This window comes from Ochotona princeps, chromosome 26 (assembly GCF_030435755.1).
Source record: "Ochotona princeps isolate mOchPri1 chromosome 26, mOchPri1.hap1, whole genome shotgun sequence".
NCBI classification, from domain to species: Eukaryota; Metazoa; Chordata; class Mammalia; order Lagomorpha; family Ochotonidae; genus Ochotona; species Ochotona princeps.
In genome coordinates, this window is record NC_080857.1 from 10,235,657 (window position 1) to 10,256,904 (window position 21,248).

Genomic DNA, 21,248 nt, shown 5'->3' on the forward strand with positions numbered 1-21,248 from the left:
TCCACTGTGTGCTGTCTTCTCAGGCACACCAACATGGAAATACATGGAAGTAGAGTGGGTAGAACTTGAACAGTCACTCTGGTGTAGTTTGCAAGCATCCTCAAGCACTGCTGAATCTACTGGCCCTCATTTTTCTACCTTGTAGTTTCTCCAGAATGTCATTCAATGTCTTTTCCTCTTTGGTGCAATTGTTGGAATACCTTGTATCCCAGCTAAGACTCATGTTGAAATTCCATTAACAAAGTGATGGTGCTGAAAGGCTTAGGACCTTTAAGAAGTGATTAAGTCATCAGTAGAGTGTGTCTTACTCTCAGGCAATTGGACAAATTACTAGAGGACCAAGTTATTTTAAAGTCAGGCCAAGCCTCCTCTGTGCCTCTCTAGATCATGCATTCACCCTTCAATGGTGTTCCATGAAGTAAAGCAACACAAGACCCTCACTGCTGTCATGTCCTGAAAGTTCTTCAACTCCAGAACTGTGAGCTCAAGTCAGCCATTTGATAAATTATCCAGTCTCATATAATCTGCTATACCAATGGAAAATAGACTGTGATAATTGTTCGATGGGGTCTCTGCAAATGACTGCAATGGCCAGGGTTGGGCTAGGCTGAAACCAGGAGCCAGGGGCTGCCTCCAGGTCTCTTACCTGGGTGGAAAGGGCCCAACTGCTTGGGCTGTCTCTCGCTGCTTTCCCAGACCATTAGCAGAGAGCTGGGTTGGAACTAGAGCAGCTAGGTCAGGAACTGACACCCATATGGGATGTTGTATTTTTGCATGTCTGTTGGCCATTTGAATTTCTTTGTTTGTGAAATTCCTGTTTATGTTCTCTTCCCATTTCATAACTGGATGGCTTGTTTTGTTGAGTTTCTATATCATTTTTATGTTTGGAAATATTTTCTTCTTCTTTTAAAGATTTATTTATTTTTATTGGAAAGGCAGAGTAGATTTGCAGACAAAAGGGGACACAGAAAGATCTTCTGTCTGCTGGTTTACTCCCCAAGTGGCCACAATGGTCAGAGCTGAGCCAATCTGAAGCCAGAAGCCAGCAGCTTTTTCTAGGTCTGCCACCTGGGTGCAGGGTCCCAGAGCTTGTAGCCATCTTCTACTGCCTTCCCAGGCCACAGGCAGGGAGCTGGATGAGAAGTGGAGCAGCAGGGACAGAAACTGGAGCTCATATGGGATCCTGGCTCATGCAAGGATTTAGCCACTGAGCCATTGCCTGGAAATATTTTCTCAAATGTTTTTCTCTTTCTGTTGACTGCCTGTTTGCTTTGTTAATGGTTTCCTTTGTGGTACAGAATCTTTGTTTGATGTAATCCCATTTGTTTATTGTTGTTTTTATTACCTGCGTTTTTGAGGTCTTTTCCAAGAAGTCTTTGCCTTGCACAGTGTCCCTGATACGTTCTTTCAGTAACTTGATGGTACCAGGTCATTCCTTATGTTTTCCTGAAGTAGTTTGATGGTTGTAGATCTAAATCCTTGATCCATTTAGAGTTGATTTTCTATATAAAAGATGTAATTACGGCTCTTATTTCATTCTTGTGCCCCAATTTTCTCAGGATCATTTGCTGAAGAGACTGTCCTTTCTCCCTGGATTGATTTCAGTTTACTTGTCAAAAATAGTTGGCTATTGCTTTGTGGGTTTATTTCTGAGATTTCTACTTTGTTCCATTGATCTTCAGGTCTGTTTGTGTGCTGGTAAGAGGCAGTTCTGATTACAGCAGCCCTGTAGTAAATCTTGATGTCTGGTATTGTGATGCGCACAGCTTTGTTTATGTTATTTAAGATTGCTTCAGCTATTCTGGGTCTCTTGTGTTTCCCTATGAATTTTAGCACCATTTTGTTTTCCCGATTTGAGAAGAATATCCTAAGCATTTTGATTGGAGTCACATTGAATCTGTAGATTACTTATGACATTGTGGGCTTTTTTGATGATATTAATTCCTCTGACCCAAAGATATGACAGGTTTTTAAATGCTTTGGTGTTTGCTATTTCGTTAATAATTTTAATCAGTGAGCTACCTCTTATCCTTGGATAATTTTTCCCAAAGTATGTATGTATATGTGTGTGTGTTCATGTATGTATGTGTGAATGTTTTTCCAGCTACTGTGAATGGGACTTATCTTAGATTCTTTCTCTGCTATAGGGTTGTTTGTGTATACAAAAAATATTGATTTTTGTGTATTACTTTTATATCCTGCAATTTTTCCAAGCTCTACTTTGAGTTTCAGTATTCTCTTAGGAGGATCTTTCAGTACTTCTATATGGAAGGGTGTGTCATCTACAAACAAGGGTAGCTTGTTCCTCCTTCCCAGTTTGTGTCCCTTTGGTTTGTTTTTCTTTCCTATTATCTCTGACTGGAACTTGTAGGACTTTATTTAAAAGCAACAGTGAAAGTGGACAACCTTGCCTGATTCCAGATCTTAGTGGGAATACCTCCAACTTTTCCCTATTCCACATGATTTGTAGATTTGTGTATATTGCCTTGACTGTATTGAGAAATGGTGCTTCTATATCTGATTTGCTTAATGTTTTTTTTTTCATGAAGTAATGCTGTTTTTTTTTTTAAATATCAAATGCTTCCTCTGTGTCTATTAACTATATGGCTTTATTCTTCAGCGTGGTTATATGGTGTATCACTGTGGAATGCTACTAAAGTGTCAAGGATAAATCCCAGTTGGTCTGGGTGAATGATCTTTCTGATTTGTTATTGAATTCTGTTAGCTAGCATTTCCTTGAGAATTTTACATCTGTGTTTATCGGGTATATTGGTATATAGATTCCTTCACTGTTGTATTCCTTTGTAGTTTGGGAATCAAAGTGATGCTGGCCTTAGAGGAGAAATTTGGGAGGATTCCCTCCTTTTTGATGGTTCCAAATAGTTTGTGTTCAGGTTAAATCTTCCTGTCTATTCAGTGGTTTTTAGGAAGAATGCAGTGCTCATTTAGAATCTTTTTTTATAGAATCTAGTCAGTGCTTAATTTAAATGACAGAAGTTTCCATTTTTGTATAGACCCTGTGTTAAACATTGCAGATTATTTATACAGGCATTCTTCATAACCCTGAGAAGTAAAACTCACTTTGTGATTGCGAAACTGATCATTTCTTTTTGTTTAAAGATTTATTTTTTTTTATTGCAAAGTCAGATATATAGAGAAAAAGAGGGACAGAGAGGAAGATCTTCCATCCGATGATTCACTCCCCAAGTGAACCCAATGGCTGGTATTGTGCCGACCCGAAGCCAGGAGCCAGGAACTTCCTCCAGGTCTCCCACGAGGGTGCAGTGTCCCAAGGCTTTGGGCCGTCCTCGACTGCTTTCCCAGGCCACAAGCAGAAAGCTGGATGGGAGGTAGAGCCACTGGAATTAGAACCGGCACCCATATGGGATGCCAATACATTCAAGGCAAGGGTTTTAGCTGCTATGCCACTCTGCCGGGCTTGAAAATGTTCATTTCTGTTTCAAAAGTAAAGAATCTATGACATGCATATAAATAGCTACCTCACTGATGCCTACCCCAGGACTGTACAGTGCTTCTGTTTACACACCTTGTACTTCCCACATAAACGTCTGCCAAAAGGGAGAGACCACCATGACACTTTGGTTTATTCTGTGGACTTAAACCACACTTGTGTGGCAGCCTTACCCTGTTGGTAGGCAGGGTGTGTGAGGAACACACGTGTGTGAGCAACAGCACCGTACCATCCTAGTATCGTGTGTGCGGCTCAACTGCAAACTAGTGAAAAGAATCATTGATTTAGTCCAAGAAAGATTTAAACTTACTGCAATTATAAACTCTGGAACAGCTTCCTCAGTCTTAAAACAATAAAGATTTATTCTGATTTATTTTGATTTATTCTGATGATCGCACATGGCAAGAGCCCTAAGGAAAAAATAGATGTCTTAAAATCCATTGCTACTGGAGAATGAATGAATATATGATTAGTGCTAACACTACTTTTTTACCCTGGAAGGACTTGAATGACAGCTTCCCAGCAATTCTTCATCTCATTGCTGCCTGTCCCTCTTTAAATTTACCTGAGTGTGGCTTTCATGTTAACGGAGTGAAAGCCTACTGATCTTTATAGTGTTATCGTTTTTTTTTCTTTTTAAAAAAGCATGCCTTTATTTTGGTGGTAAAAATTATCATCAATTAGATGGACAGAAGACCCATAATGAAGGTGGTACGTGGTTTGATAAACTGTAGTGTCATTATATAAGCTACAAATCAGATGCCTCATTGTATTCTGAACATCCATTTTACAACTAACCAGGATATATATGCCTATCTTTAAAAAAAATCCTCTTAAAGTACCTAATTTCTCCCCGTACTATAAAGTAGATTTTCAGTAAATGCTTGCTGCAGTTAGTATAATCATTGCCATTTTTTGTGATCACCAAATCACCGTCACTGCTTATCAGAACCATGGCAATAAACTCTAATATTGCTTTCCAGATCCAAAATACCATCCTTCATAAAACTTTAATTTTTGTAGCTTAGCCAGAAAATCTCTTTAAAATGGAAGTCTGATCAAACTGCCTTCCATTTTGTGCATTTGTGTGATGTATTGGTTATAACTTCTCTTGTCTCTCCATACTCAACTGATCTAGTTTTCATGATTGACTGTTCTCTCTCTCTCTCTTTCTCACCAGACCTTTGTATGTGCTGGTGGGTCTCTGGTTGATATGCTCATATTTGTTTGTTTGTTTTTCATGGTTGTCTGATTAATTCCTGTTCATGTTCTTGTTTCTCTTTCTCTTGAAATCGTCCCCTGCTGACTTAACATGCCTCTTCTAGGCACCCTTTACTTTGCTTTTGAAACAATGTAGTGGTGATTTTACGTACATTGATGTGATTATTTTTAAAGATTTATTATTTTTCAATTGCAAAGTCAGATACAGAGATGAGGAGACACAGAGATGATGTGATTATTTAATTCCTCTGGAATATAAGGTCAATGAAAGTGGGGGATTATTTATCTTCACTATTGGCACATTGAATTAGTGAATGATACTTTATTAAATACCTAACAAAAAGATTGTATTGAAAGATTTGTAAGACTATAATCCCTTCCATCTGTAGGCTTTTGGGTCTTAGGCTCTATCAAGGCCTTTAATATTCTCAACCGATTCTTACGTTGTAGGCCTTGTGGAGAAATGGAGCTTCGCTGTCCAACATGCATAGGTTGGATTAACAGTGTTTGCTATTTGATTCTCCATAATCACTTCCAGAAAGTGTACTAGCAGTGCTCTATTCAATAAAGAAGGAATTGTGACTTATGTCTCCCAAGACAAATGAATGCATTATTCATATGTTCACAAGTTCATGGAAAGCAAAGAAAGGCTAATGAAGATTTATATCGGGATCTACCTCCCAACTTTAAAATGTATGATTCCTTGGACTTATACCCTGCAAGGGAAGTGGTAGAAACCTCATCCTCTCAGCTATTAGGACTCCATGAACAGCAGATTAAAAGGCACTCTGGGGATCCATCTTTCAGGGATTGGGGGTAGTGGTGGTTATGGATTTTATGATATATAATCAGTCATCTGTCATCTTTTTTTTGCCAGAGGTTATGAGGAGAAAGTGTGGCCAAAGGAAAGGATTTAATCATTTTTGACTGCTCTTGTTAAGTAAATAGTGTGTCAACCTTTGCCTTTCAGGTGAACTGACATAAATTCTGATTCCTCCAGATTTTTCTGCATCATGACTTCTTAGGCTTGATGTTTATCCTCTTGTTGGGGAACTTGACCAAGTGGTCTCTTGTGCTCTTACCCTATCCTGTAATTTCACTTAATCATCGCAGAGACCAGCAAAATGCTTGTCACAGAGACAAAATTGGTCATTGTAGCATGGATGGATGCATGTATGCATGAGGAATGGATGGATGGATGGTGCTACCCTATCCAGATTCGTTTGGTGTAACTGGTCTGAGTAACTACCAACTTTGGAAAAAAAATCCAAACATTAATGCTAAATCAGTGTGTTTTCAATGCTCCTGGTTATCTATATGCATACGTTTCAGATTTTCTGCACAAAAATTAACTTATTTCTTAACTACTTTCCATGAACTTTTTGCGGTTCCCTCAAATAGTGTATTTCAAATCATGGTGATCTACTTTGAAAAACAGATATTTAATGTAATCCATGATAAAATATGCAGATATGGAGTTTAATTGATACCTTATTACATATTTTCGTTGCACTATTTTAATTCTTTTAAACTTTAAAAGAACACAAAATTTCACGAAGTTAGTGGAACATGAAATGATTCTTCCTTATATATAGAATCTACAAGACAAAATAAAAAAGAACCAAAAGAAACTTGTTAGATTTGTCGATACAGTTTTATTAGAAAAGTACACGATTGAGTATATTGACCTGAAGTTACCTTGTGGCTTTGAAAAATTAAACATAATTTCAATATATCATTGTACAGGTTTCAGACACATTACAAGATGCTTTTCTCTATGTATGTATTGACAGAAAGATCCAGAGAGAGGATTGCCTGCAAGGCCTGGCCTGCAAGAGGAAGCACAATCTGTGGGTCTCACACATTTTAGTTTCTGGATGCCACAGAGGATAGTTACAGGATAGTTTAACCAGTAAGAACCGTTTGAAACTTAAAATGTCTCCCTGCCTCAAACATCCCCTTGCCGTTCTATCACCCTTGTGCTTGGGACATTGAGTTGTATTCCCAAGTACCTCAGATGTTTTGTCCTCTTGTGTCTCAGCGAGCTGGGTTAATCAGGCAGTACTAAAGGTGCTTATCTGATGCTTTCCTCCGCTGAACATTCTTGACCTGTTAGGAAGGGGTTCACTCCTCCTCTCTGTGTTTATTCTGCATTGAAGGACTGCTGTGAGGAGGTGGTGCCTGTTCTTGAGCTGGTGGTCTCTGGATTCCAAATTGTTCTTGGCTTTCCCTAGAGGAAAACTACAGTGGCTCTGAAGTGTGGCCTGCCCCTACATAAGTGTAGCTTAGTCTTTGCTCACAGAGCTAGGATCAGCAGGCCACAGAGCTGTACTCACTGAGCGTCCACTTACAGAGAAGTGCAGGTTTTTGTTTTTATTCTGTTAAGGTTTCAACTCAGAACTCACTTTCCTTCAGTTCTGGTACTGCAATTAAAAAGCAATAGTAAGTGACATTTACATAATTGCCTTACTTTCTCCTGTTCCAGGTTTTAAGTCTTTTAATTTGCTTCTAGTTTTCCTTATAATATGGACAAATATCAGCTTTGTATTTTTTAAAGTATGTTGTAATAATTTTCTTTTGAATCATGGAAAGCCATTTAAGAGTTTTGATTCTATTTTGTTGAAATGTGTTAGTAACATATTTTACATGCCATAATTTCCATCTAGTGGAACTTTTCGGTGACTATTGCTAAAAATCAGTTTTGCCTACTTCATTTTGTTTTTGTTTATTTAAAACAGAACTCTCATAAAAAACATACTGACATTTCAGAGCTTTTTCACCCATATTATTTACACTGTTTGGTTTACTGAGTTTTATCAAAGCTAATCTTTTGATCTTTTGTTTGGCATGTTAAAATTATTGGTCTGAAAAATATGTAACCTTCACATCCATAATTAACTATTATAAAATTGTGATTCCTACTGAAGCATCATGTACTAGTGGAAAATAGATCTATTAAAGTTTAATAATTTATAGGTGAGTTCCCTACAGCCCCAAGCTGGTGGAGAACATCTTTCCTTGTGTGCTAAGTATAATGCTGTTATTTGTAAAGAAAGAGAAAAAAATTTTTTTAAGTTAACAGCTATTCTGGAGAATTTTAGAATATTTACCATGAGTGAATCTTGTAGGTTTTCAGACATCCTAGTTAAAATTTCAGGGAGTTTTATCATTGTTTTATTTCCAATCAGATCAAGTTATAACATGTAAGAATATAATAGGGAGTTATATGTTTTTTGCAGACTTAGTAGATGGAAAATCATATGCATATTATTAAATGAATAATAGTTTAAAAATCATTTGTAATTTGTGTTTGGATGTATTTTTTTTAAAAGATTTATTTATTTTATTACAGCCAGATATACACAGAGGAGGAGAGACAGAGAGGAAGATCTTCCATCCGATGATTCACTCCCCAAGTGAGCCGCAATGGGCCGATGCACGCCAATCCGATGCCGGGAACCTGGAACCTCTTCCGGGTCTCCCACACAGGTGCAGGGTCCCAATGCATTGGGCCGTCCTCCACTGCTTTCCCAGGCCACAAGCAGGGAGCTGGATGGGAAGTGGAGCTGCCGGGATTAGAACCGGCGCCCATATGGGATCCCTGGGCTTTCAAGGCGAGGACTTTAGCCGCTAGACCACGCCGCTGGGCCCGGATGTATTATTTTTATAGTCATCGCAGTATATTTGCTAGTGATAGAATTGTGCAGGGAAAGCTTGCGCCTCAGATTAATAGGTAAGCAAATTTGTAAACATGTTTTATTATTTGTTTCTGGCAAAGCTTCTAGATCTAACAAAATAACAATACAGAACCCCTAGTTAATTTTGGGTTTCAGAAAAATAACAAATAATTCCTTAGTATAGTATATTTCCAATATTGTATGTGGAATACTTGAGATATACATCTGCATATATCTGGGATATGCACTGGTTGTAATGGCTAAGAAACCGCTTGGGGTTGGGGAGCTGAGGTGGTGTATCAGGGTAATACCCAGCCTGCAGCACTGGCATTGAATCTGGCACCTGTTCAAGTTCCGGCTCCTCCACTCTGAACAAGCTCTCTGTTTATGGCCTGGAGAAGCAGCAGAGAATGGTCCAAAGCCTTGAGTCCTTGAACTCACATGAGAGACATGGGGAAACCTCTTGGCTCCTGCCTTCGAATCAGCCACTCTGACCAATGTCACCATTTAAGGAATGAAGCAGTGCAAAGGAGATGGCTTCCTGTTCTCCTTCTCTGTTACTCTGACAAAACAAGCAGATCTTTGAAAGAAACCACTTGGGACACTAGCATTGCATCTCAGAATTTCTGGATTCAAATCCTGGCTTTGCTGCCAAGTCCAGATTCCTGGTAATGCATACCTTGACAGGCATCAAGTAATGGTCCAAGAAGTTGAGCTTGTGCCAGCCACATGGGAGACACAGATGGAATTCTTGGCTCTGATTTTAGCCTGGCCCTGTCCTTGCTGGTGGACTTTTAAGGACTGAATCGGTGAGTGAACTATAAAAATAAATACATAAATAAATACTTTTCTGAAATTCCTATTTTATTATAATTCTGTAGTCTCTCAGTGTCAGGAAGCAATGATCAGTGTCCCTCCATCTTTATCTGTCTGCACCTCCCCTTTCTCAAGACTTTAAAAATACACAGAATATAAGGGAAAAATAAGATAAGTAGTATTAGATAGTTGATGTAAGAATTCCTAGGTCAATACAAAAGCTTTTATGGATTTATTTAAAAATCCTCAGAGAGAGGTGAGTAGACAGAGAGAGAGAGCGCTTCTGTCTGCTGGTTCTTTTCCTGGGAAAAACTTAACAACTAGAGCTGAGCCAGTCTCAAACCCTAAATCAGGAGCTTCATCTCCCACATGGATGTGGGAACCCAAACACTTGGGCCATATTACACTGCTTTCCAGGACATTAACAGGGAGCTGGATTGTGAGTGGGGCTGCTGGGACATGAACTGGCACACATATGGAATGCCAGCATTGCAGGCTGCGGCGTAACGCACTGCTCCACAACACTGGCTCCTCAAAGGACATCTTTGACTTCTCAGAACTGGGATACTTGCATGAAAAGCCAGAAATAACCTTGTCATAGATGATAGAGAGCAACATATATACAAAGCAAACAAAAAATTTTTTTCATGGGTTTTCTTTGCTCTGTTTGGAGAAATCATCGAAAAAACTAACTAAAATTTTACTGTGAGATCACCATAAAATTTGTTTCAACACCAACAGTAACTGAATTAACTGGGGAGATTCTGTATAAGTGACAACACCATTTCCAATTATAAGATTAAAACCCAAGTTTTTGAAAGATGTTAGAGGTAGTTACATTATTTGGTCTTAAATGATTCTACCCTAATTTTAGTTTCCAGCGTTTAGTCATGGTCTTTATAAGATTTAGGCACTTCAGCTCATTATAGTGCTGAACATCCACTATCTCTCCATGTATTATAAATGTTGCATTAATCAGAGGTGCGAAAGAGAGAAAGTGGCTGTCATTCTTGGAAAGAACAAGGTAGAATGGGTCACTGTTAAATTCAATGACTTAATTTATTGGCAACTATATTTAAAGCAGTTTCTTAACTCCATCCATCCTTTAAATTAAAATTTAACAGGTAGATATTTTTAACTCCCATATCTTTTTCTTTCTCTAAAAATGGTGTTTTCTCACTCTTATCTGTTGACGCTCATATTCAGTTAGTTGCATTAATGGAGAAGGATTCTGAATACAGGAGTCATCAGCCATATTCATATTCCTTTCTGTTATGAAATCTGTGAAAGGCAATACTCAAACTGCGTTATTTTAACGATGCTATTTTTGCAAACATTTCTGCTATTAATGCATTTTATCTTCACATTGTAAGATCTGTCCACATTAATCGTTTGGGCTATAGAAATTACTTGGGTCTTTATGACTTTTTTTGTTCTTATGATATGTCTTGGGTAGTCACGTTAAATACAAGTAAATATAAACCTGATGATATATTTCTTATTTGTGCTAGGGAACCATAAGTACAGCAGTGCATACTGTTAAACTTTCATTCTTGTATTTTTAGTCATGGGACTGTTTGTTAAAAAGTAAAATGTTAGAATCAAACCTGTGTAAAAAAAATGTATAAAAGTGATTTCCTGTGATTGAAAAGCCCCTCAGTCCCATCTTTTCTCGGTGAGGACTCTATAGAAGACTAGGAAATCCTAGAACAGCTTGACATGTTTTAAAGAGGATTTTCCTGCACAAACATGATAGGAAACAAGAACACTTACAAATCCAAAGTTGTGGGGGAGAGTAGACTAAATGGAAGTTCAGGAATGAATGCGTTATATTCTCTAATTCAGACTGACATTAGATAGCAACAGATCAAATGGAATGTTATATTCTATTCCTTAATCTTTCTCTCAACAATGACATAATTTTATTAAGTTGTTTTCATGTCTGCATCATATCAGACTACGCAGTTAGAGCTGATGCCCCGAATTTCAACTTTGAATTACCAAGATCTGTAAGGACACCTGACATTCTGTTAGATTTTGATCAATACTTGTGAATTCAGAAAGGGATAAATAAGATTTTTAAAAAATATCAAGATGTGACGGATGTTTGTCCCGGAACATTATATCTAGTCAGGATGTCCTATATGGCTTCAGCAGTTCCTGAAACAGTTGATTGGGATACCCACATGTCAAGTAGTTTCTCATTCACCTTCTCTTGAGGAGGGATGTATCCCTGCCGTAGCATCCTCCTGATGGAGCAGCTGTCCTGGCGCCTTCCCTCTCCAGCTGAAACAGTGAGATAGGCAGAGATAAGGGCATGATAGGTGTTGGCAGGTGTTCTGTCTCTGCTCATAGACACTTCTTAAGTTCTGAAGATATTTATTTATTTGAGAGAGAGAGAGAGAGAGAGAGAGAGAGAGAGAGAGAGAGAGAGAGAGAGAGAAAGAGAAAGAGAAAGAGAAAGGAGCTTCATCAGTGTCTTTCACGTGGGAGCTAAGCATCCACGTACTTGAGCCACCATGTTGTGCATTCGCAGGAATCTGAATGAGAAACAGTGGTGAGGAAAGAAACCCAGGTGCCTTGATGGGGTTTGGGAATCCCAAGCAGTAGTTTAACATACTGTGCCACAGTGCCCACCCCATTAATATATACATATATATGAATATATATTCACACACATATTTTTGCAAATAGGTAGTTAAAACATTCCTTTCAGTGTTAAGTTGGGAGTTGCTGCCTGAACTGCTTTATGATCTCTGGTTTCCCAAGTTTCTGAATTTCCTTTGATAAGTTCTGCCTCTGAAAAGAAACCAACACATCTGGCTATGTTCTCATTTTTTTAAACTATCCTCAAAGTTCACTTAAAGTCTGCATCGTTCTCTACAACTTCTTCCTTTCTTTTAGCATTTTTGTTGCTAAAATATAAACGTTCACTTTGAGTAAATCCTGCATTCATGTATTAATTTAGAGCTACAGATGATATTAAAGCAACGGAGTATTTTTTGTCAGTTTCTTATTTTCTGAAAACAAATCACAATTGATGAGTTCATTCTACTGACACCCTTTAAATCCAGTTAACATAGCTGTGTAAGTCAAACCAGCTTTTCTCAACAAATTGCCTTCCACCTTCATCTTATCCTGTCAACCTGATTGGACCATGAGGTGTAGTCTAATATTACAGGGACACAGAATGATTACTTATTCCTACTTTCTCATTGGTAATCTGTGTCTGTTGGGGATTTATTCAGTCGTTTATGACTTTATTAGGTTAAAGTTAGTGATAATCTTTATTATCCTTTCAATATTTATAGAGTCTACAGCGATGTTCCCCTTCCTTCTGGCATTGGACATTGCTCGTTGTGACATTTACCTTTGTTGATTATGATTTTTTTTTTCCCCAAAGACTCAGCTTTGGGATTTGGCAATTTATTTAGATGTTCTGTTCAGTGATGTTCTGTTTATTTTTGTTTGTTTGTTTGTTTTCTTCCAGTTCTTACGATTGCGTGGTATTTAATTTGCTGTTCTTCAGGTTTCCGATGAGGAGAGTCTTTAAATATGGCATGTATATTGTTAACCTTAAATAAGTCACAGAAGAATGTCCCTGATAGAATATCCATGCAACTGTTTAAATAAAGCCCCTCCCAAATTTTGGAACCAGAAGGTTATGTTACTTTTAGATTTCAGATATTGAAGTCAGTGGGTTCAGATAATTGGAGGGGTCCAATTGGGGAAATTGAATGACGGAGTCTTCCCGCCAACCAATTTTGACTAATCTACACAGCCATCCAGAGTTGTTAATGCACTTGAGATGAGTAGAAAGGATACTGATGGTCTTCCCACAGCTAAGACAATGACAAACACAAAGTGCACGTTTTTAGAAGCATATTTAAATTTTGGTAATGTGTATTTAATTATCATACACTGAAAATCATCAGCAAATCATTTTAAAAACCTGATTGTAATAGAAGTGCTATTTTTTATCTATATTGTCTGTTCTCAAATTTTAATAATTACTAAACTTTAATGATAATTTCAAAATAATATCACTACTAATAAAACATAACTATGTAGCTAATAAACTGTTACCTATAAACTAATAGCTTATAATTCTATTTCCATTATGCCATGTGTTACCTTTTATAGGTAACTAATTAGGAATAGCAATAGCAATATTGATAATAGCTAACATTAAAATGAATGTTCATTACAAGTTTTCTATTGTAGTGATCCCTATGCATACCTAACTTGGATTAATGCAACAGTTGTATCATGTATATACTGTTATTGGTATTTTATGTGAGGAAACTAGTGTATAAACAACATTTACCCTGACATAAACCCATAATAAGGAGATGAATTTAAAACCAAGCAGCATTTCTGGACATTTAAGGAGCAGCTTTGGATTTTAGAAAATACTAATGAACCTTTAAAGCAAACTGAGCTAACTTTGGGTGCTGGAAAATGGACTGTTTGTGAGGCCAATTTTCTTCACATCAGTGTCTGTCAACTTATAAATTGAATCTTTTGTACCAATGATGTAATCTGAGACTTGATTTTTCTCATTTGTAACATTATTAATTTAACCTGTATTTTAAAGAGGTTTGATTTATATATAGAAACTAGAAACAAATATTCCACGTTTTCTTAGCTTCTAAACAAGTTTCTCTCTCAGTGCTCTTAAACGTGAGGGAAGTCAAATAAAAATAAAGAAAAACCCTGCAAAATGAATCTCCCTCAAGGACAACTCTGACCATGACCTGGTTATAAACACATTGGGACTGTTGGATATGGATTGTTCCTGACTCAAAACTTCATCATGGAACTCCTTTTAGAGACGTATGTAACGCAATTGAAAGAGTGAAGTCATGCTCCTGGGCCAATTCACAGTAGATCTAATGACGTAGTGGGGATTAACCTACCAGATATTGGGAGAAAGGGCAGAGAGAAACATTTGCAGAAGATTTGAGAAGGAAATTTACAGTCAACTCCAGAAGTCACATATATTTCTGAATAAGAAACAGTACACAGGGAAGGGAGAAACTGACCAGAAATGTGTATGGAAAGTTAAATATGAAACTTATATCCTGAAAAACCACATATGCTGGTTCGATTTCCTTTAGGAATTAAGTCCTTGAAGGGTTTAAATCAAGGCAGTAGTGTGACAATTCTGTAGATCCAAAACATCGCTCTGGAAACACTGTTAAGAATGGGTCATGTAAGCCAATGCATGTGACAGGGAGCCTGTATAGTTGACTAATTTATAAACCTGAATAAATAAAAAGTGCCTGAAAGAAAGGACATAGAAGTATGGTGATCTGGAAGGTATAAAGACGCAACAAGTCATTATGTTTGGTTTCTTACTAGGTATGATGGGAGGAAGCAGTGAGAAATGATTTCTAGGTCTCTAACTTGGCATGCTGAGTGACTAGAGAGGCCGTTAACTAAACATTTTTATGATACTGCAGGTAACCTCTTTAAATAACGTCATGTCATGTTGTATCGTTAACATAATTATATTTTATTCTACAAAATGTGTAATTGTTTAACACTTGCATATGCATACATATATGTATTTGCATTGCTATATGTTAAAAAGTTTTTTCTGTCAATCAGTGGTACATGAACATATATTCATGTCATTACAGATTTCTTCATATTAATATGCAAAGAGATGTTATTTCATTATGTAGATCAACTTAGTTAATTATAGCCAGGGTAAACTATTTGGTACTTCTATTATTCACAAACATTTATTATTGTAATTATTTCACCCAGAAATATCTGTAAATACATTCACAAAGTAAATATTTCTTGATGATATAACTCCCTAATTATAGAGTTGATGGTACAAGGAGCATGTGAAATGTGAAGGTTTTTAATTGCTATTGGAAGACTGAATTTGGAAGTTCTTTGCAATTTACACATGCCTGTGCCAGTTTTGTTTCTTATTAAGCAAATCTTCAGAAAAGCCTAGCATTATGTTTTTCAATGATTTACTAGTTATCAATTCAACTACTGAAAAAGTTTTCCATAGTAGGCAAGTTACTTCCCCAAGTCTCTAATATCTGGGTGTATAACATGTGATGTTTGTTAAGCATAGAGTTTCTATGAATGCTGTTTTCTCACTTCAGAAAGCTTAGACTATTCGGTGAATACATATAAACAATTTTATTCTTTGATGGCTAGCAATGGTGTAATGTTGTAGATTCTTCATAATGAAAATGGAACATATTGAGGCAGGTCAATTTCGGATCTGGCCTTGATGGCTGACAAAAGTACTAGAGAATGAATCAGTGGACATATGAACCGATGGATCCATCTGGTAAAAGATGGATCCATGACTGTACCCCAACACATGTATACACACATGTATGTTGCTTCATTGATGTGCCTCAATACACATGCTTTACTGTGTGTGTGAGATCTCATCCTAGAGACACCGTGAGCTTTCTTTTTCTCATTTTTTTTTTCTGGCAAAAAGCCTGTTGAAACTTTTGGCATTATTTTTATATCTTTTTAGCATTAATCTTTGTGTAATAAGTAGTTGCTGAGTATTTCATATCAGCGAGGCATTGAAATATAAGATAAATGAAATGTGATCCCTGCCCCTTAGGAGTGTCCTTAGAGTTCAGTGAAAGACGGAAGAGGAGATGGCTGGAAATTCAAATGATTTCACTACCACTAATGCAGCAATGTATCAACTGTTCCACGCAGCACAGTATAACTTATTAGTTATTGACTTAGTCATCCATGCTGCATTTATTTGTTGGGCTGTTAAAAGACATCAGATTTAGCATTTTCTGCCGTAGGCCTTATCATTGCAGAGAAAAACCCATCAGTTGACATAGCTGTATGCTTTCTCCTTGGCAATGCAGTTTTGAAAGGATTTTCTTAAGTGAGTGAAGGAAATATATAATTTATTCATTTGTAAAAGTATGATTACTGCTCCTGATTTATTGTAAAGTCACTTTAAATTTGAATATAAATGTACATATGTGAATATATGAATTTTAAGATGCTTTTATAAGCAGAATGGAAGAAGTCGAGCTATGAGAATCATTTCTACTTTGTTTTTTCTTCTTTAATTGCATGTGAATCTGCTGTAGCTTCCTTAAGAAAACCTGATGTAGTAAAATCATGTAATTGGTTAAAAGAAGGAATTAAAACAATGAGTTTAATTTTGCTATCATTCACAGCAAATGTTTTCTTGAAGATATTTTCATCACCCCATGGACGTAAAGGTTTCTGCAAGTTAATCCCATTCATTGTTGAATACTACATCTGTCAGTCTTACAGATATAGTTCCATATAAGGCAGTTATTCAGACACAGTGCATTTTCTTGAACTTAATTCCAAGTTATTTTAAATTCTTTCTAGCATATGTACATTTTATAAGTTACCACAATGCATTATGGAATTAGCATGGATTTAATAAGTGCATTTACACATTAGTCAGCCTGCGAAAACTAATGAATTTATTCTTATACTCCAACTACATGAGTTAACTGGTGAGGGCAGTTAGTAGTGAATTTAGAAAATATATGAACTAATCATTAGATCAAAAGGAAAAATATCTTTGATAATCAGCTGATCAATGACTTTAATTAAGTAATTTGCATTACTGTTTGTAATACCTCAGTGCATTGCTTGAGGAAATTTTACTTTGTTCTGGTGTAATGTGTTGTATTTTATCAATGGAATTGCAGAAAAATATTCAGCCATAATTTAGTTACATTCTATTTGTCATGGGAGGTAATGACACTGGGAAGTTAGTAGTGTTGGGAAATTTTAAAGATACACTTCCTGTTTTAACGACTCTTTGTTTTGGAGCTTATCTTTGAATAATTGGTTCCTGGAATCAAGAAATTTGAGCATTGTTTTTGAGCCATAAGATTCTGCTCATAATAGTTATAGCCCCACAAGAAAATTAAAAGAGGATAGGATGGAAAAGAAATGCAACAGTAGTTGATGAATGTAATGGAAAGGTTAAAACATTTTAGGTGTACAGTGAGGCATCACGTTTTTAATCTGTTAGTCTCCTTTGTCTCTTGGTTGCTCATTCTCCTTCATTTCTCTCCATCCATTCTTGTTGGGTTCCTTACACACACACACACACACACACACACACATGCAATGAGAAAGAGAGGGAGAGAGAGAAAAGAGAGGAGAGGAGAGGAGAGGAGACAGGAAGACAGGAAGACAGGAAGACAGGAAGACCAGAGCACTCCTATCTCTGGTTCACTCCCCAAATGCGGGCGAAACTTGGAGTTCCATCCAGGATGCAGAAACTCAATCCAGGTTTCACATAATTCCGGTGGCCATTACCACTGCCTCCCAGTGCAGTCAGGAGTAAAGTCAGGATTTGAACCTAAATGCCCAGCTTTGCTTTAGCATCTCCTGTCCTTTAAGATGAATCCTGAGCGAAAGAAGTGCAATCTGAAGAATTTGTAACAGTTGAATAGCACAGGTTTTGACTGTAGGGAGAAGTTTTGGCAGTGACTTGACAGGATCCTTGCAAAGGAGTTCAAAGGCTTTATGGTAAAGAAGTCGACGTGTTGACCAACACGAAAGTTAAAGTGCTTTTGAGCATTCAGGGGAAATGGAGCAGGTGGCAAAGTCAGCTACCATGAGTGGAGGTAGGTCCTTGGAGTCTTTGACAGTTAAGAGCACTTAGAATTTGGAAAATCAGATTTACAGCCAAAGAGCACTTAGCATTGCATTGGGCTCACCAAAGCAATCCAGTAACAGTCTTCATATAAAGCTTAGCTGACTAGTTATCTCAGATCTATCCATGAATTCCCTTCATAGTAGTTACTTAGAACCATGTGCAGCTGAATAAACAGGAGGCAAAAATGTTTGGAAGACATGTAGGATAAACATCTTAAGAAATGAATACAATAAAGGTATTTTTTTCTACTCCATAATAAAAGGAGGACTCCCAGTGAAACAATTAAAAATACCTTGATAATATGACACTAGAATTTGTCTTTGTCTATTCTTACAATCCCATTAAATAGCAGAATGTAACACTTCCGACTTAATAAATGACTATACCACTGTAATAGTGTGAGGAAGAATGGTGGGAGGGGAAAGTGGAGAAAGGGAAAGACAAGGGGGAGAATCCCTATGCTTACAAAGATATAATGGAAAATAATAAAAATATTTCTTTTAAAAAAGGACTTTTGAAAGAAGGATGCAGTGGAGACATAAAAATATCTGTTCGGTTGGTAAGAGGCACAGATCAGTACTGTCTTTGAGGTTGAGGGGAGTGAGTGGATTATGTTGGAAGACCATAGAGAGGAACTGTAATATTTAAAAATTCAGACATTAGCTACGACTTTGAATTATCAGTATCCATAGAGTGGTATGGAAGTCTGACTTTAGTAGGCTCAGTAATGACTTGGATATTACGAAGCTGAACATACTTGCAAAATGTTTCCAGAAGACAGATGAGGGAAATGAGAAAAAAAGTGGCACGATGATAGTGTTGTTCCTGTGGAGGTAACTCTGGGAACAAAATGTTATTTTCAAAGCAAAAAAGCATCTCTCTGAACAGGCAGGTTCTAGACTAAAATGGAGTCCAGGTGATGTGTTAGATGAATTCCTTCAGTGATTCACAAATATCTATAGCTATGCTCAAAATGTATTATAGAAATTATACAACCTTCAAAATACAGCTTTTATAAAACAAATCAGAAATCTATATGGATATACAAGGAAACTCAAGGAAGAACTTTTACTTTACACTGAAAAAAACACACAACATTAGAAAAAAAAGGTAGCAACACTGTTTGGATTAAAAGCAAACAACTTGGTTTAAACTCTTACAGAGGTGTGGTAGCAAGTTTCTCTAAAGTTCTTGTGATGTGATTTCCAAGTAGGCATTTTGGTTTTTAAGTTAAGCCCCACACTGTTGTTCCTGCATTTTTGTACAGTTTTAGAAACAGACAACTGATGGTCAGACCAGGGTGGTCCATTCAAGCTTTCAAGGAGACTAGCAAGATGAAAGCTCGGCCTGCAATTTGCTGGTATGCGTTTGCAAGGAGTAAATGGGTACCATCTGTAGAAGATTTCTGTGCTGTTTAATTAGTTCTCTCAGGTTACCTGCTTACCAACATAAAGCCCATAGATAAAACTAGAAAAGGGAGCAGATGGTACCTTTCCGTAATCTCTTGACTATTATGATCTTCTCACTAATTCATCTGAATAAAGCATCCGTTATTTAATCTTCAACAAAATTTGAGCAAACAAGGTCTTGGATATATCCTTAAGAAAATACTTTTTGTCTGTATGTCATAAGGCATCTTGAGGCTTACCCTGGGTGGTAACAACTTAAGGACCTGTATAGCATCCATGGCTGTCAAATCCTACCCAACAGGGCCCACCAACTTTTACTATCAGAATTCTAGTTCAGTAACAAGGATCATAAATTACATTCAAAGTGTTTCAAATAATAGATACAATAATACCTATCCATTTGTCCCTGGATATTTGAAATGTCAATTTCTAATTCGCTTTAATAATATTAAGTAATGTTTTTTTTGAATCTGTGGACTTTAACAAATATCCTATTTTTAATTTTGCATTATTTATTTATTACTGATAAACTGCCCTATTTATCTGCTTCCTTCTCACTAGTCTCATTTTTAGGAATTTGGAAATTATAGTTCTATCTTTTAAAGAAAAAGTAGGTAACTGATAATCATTCCACACTCTTTTTAGGCAATTATTAGGGGAAATCTATCCAATAGTGTGTACTTAAAGGAAAAAAAAAAGGTAAGAGTTAGTTTGATTTTGATGGCTGAGTAAAGTGATAAATAATTATGAATTATTACAAAAAGCAAACAATTTAACCTCAATTAGAAATGATTTTTTTACTATGAAGTTATTACTTTGAGGACACACACAGACACACACACATCTTAACACTACACAATTTGAATTTCTCCGAGCAATGTAAAATGGTTTTATAGTCCCTCACCCCAGGACTGCTTCAGCAAGTCGTGCAATTTAAATATATATTTAGAGTAATATTTTTCTGGGAAATAGCTAGTTGGTAAAGAATTGATTTCTTAGAAGTTTCATTTTTCTCTCCAGTTCAATTATATCACTTATCATACTGTATTTGTACTCATTTTTTGTGACATGACTAACTTTTTCATATGTCTGAGAGGTTTATTCCAGAAATCAGAGACCATATGTAATTCATCTTTTTATGTTTAGCATCTAGAGATGCACTGGCACATTGTTGGAGATCAATGGTTGTTGTCCAAATGAGTGAATGTTCGAACTGTACCTGACAAAGTGATGATAGGATTCAAGACAACTTCAAGATATATTTTACTAAGGAAAAGAATAATGAAGCTAATTATTTGCTAGACGGGAGCAAACCTATAATATTTCTCTTTTAAAGAAGATTAATGTATTTCCATGGCATAACGCTTCACATCTTTGTTCCACTTTAGTTTGTGCTGCAGGAATGTGGCGGACCAACTCCAAAGCAGTTCTTTGTAATGCTCGGATTGGCCGCTGGTTGGATGCTTCCTGCTGCGACGGGCAGTGAAGAGGAAGTCCGCTGTAGCCTTCCTATGTTTTGAGCCTTTCTGTGTGGTGTGAGATTATCATCTTCCTTACCAACCATGTGCATTTCAATTCGAACTAATTGTTATTAAGACCCTTACCCTCAGCCTAAAATGTTTTCCTTTACTCTTCTCTGAGTATAAATTGATACACATCTAAAATCCAGATCCAGCTTTTATTGGATTCTGTACCTACTAGGTATTTGTAAGTGGCAACATCTAAAACAGAAGTATATGAGTCAGAAGAGGGATGAGCTATAGTTGTTGACTCGTTTAACCATTCTCCCCATATTATCTGCAAAATCCCTGATGAATTATATTTCACTTTTGGCTCTAATGTATTTATTAGACAATATTTTACCATATTAAAAAATCTGCTCTAGTGTGAATTTATTTTATGACACTCTTAATACTCAGCCAAACTATATTATCTCCTAGAATGTATTTGAGATAGTGTGAGAGATCACATGATAGATCCTTAGA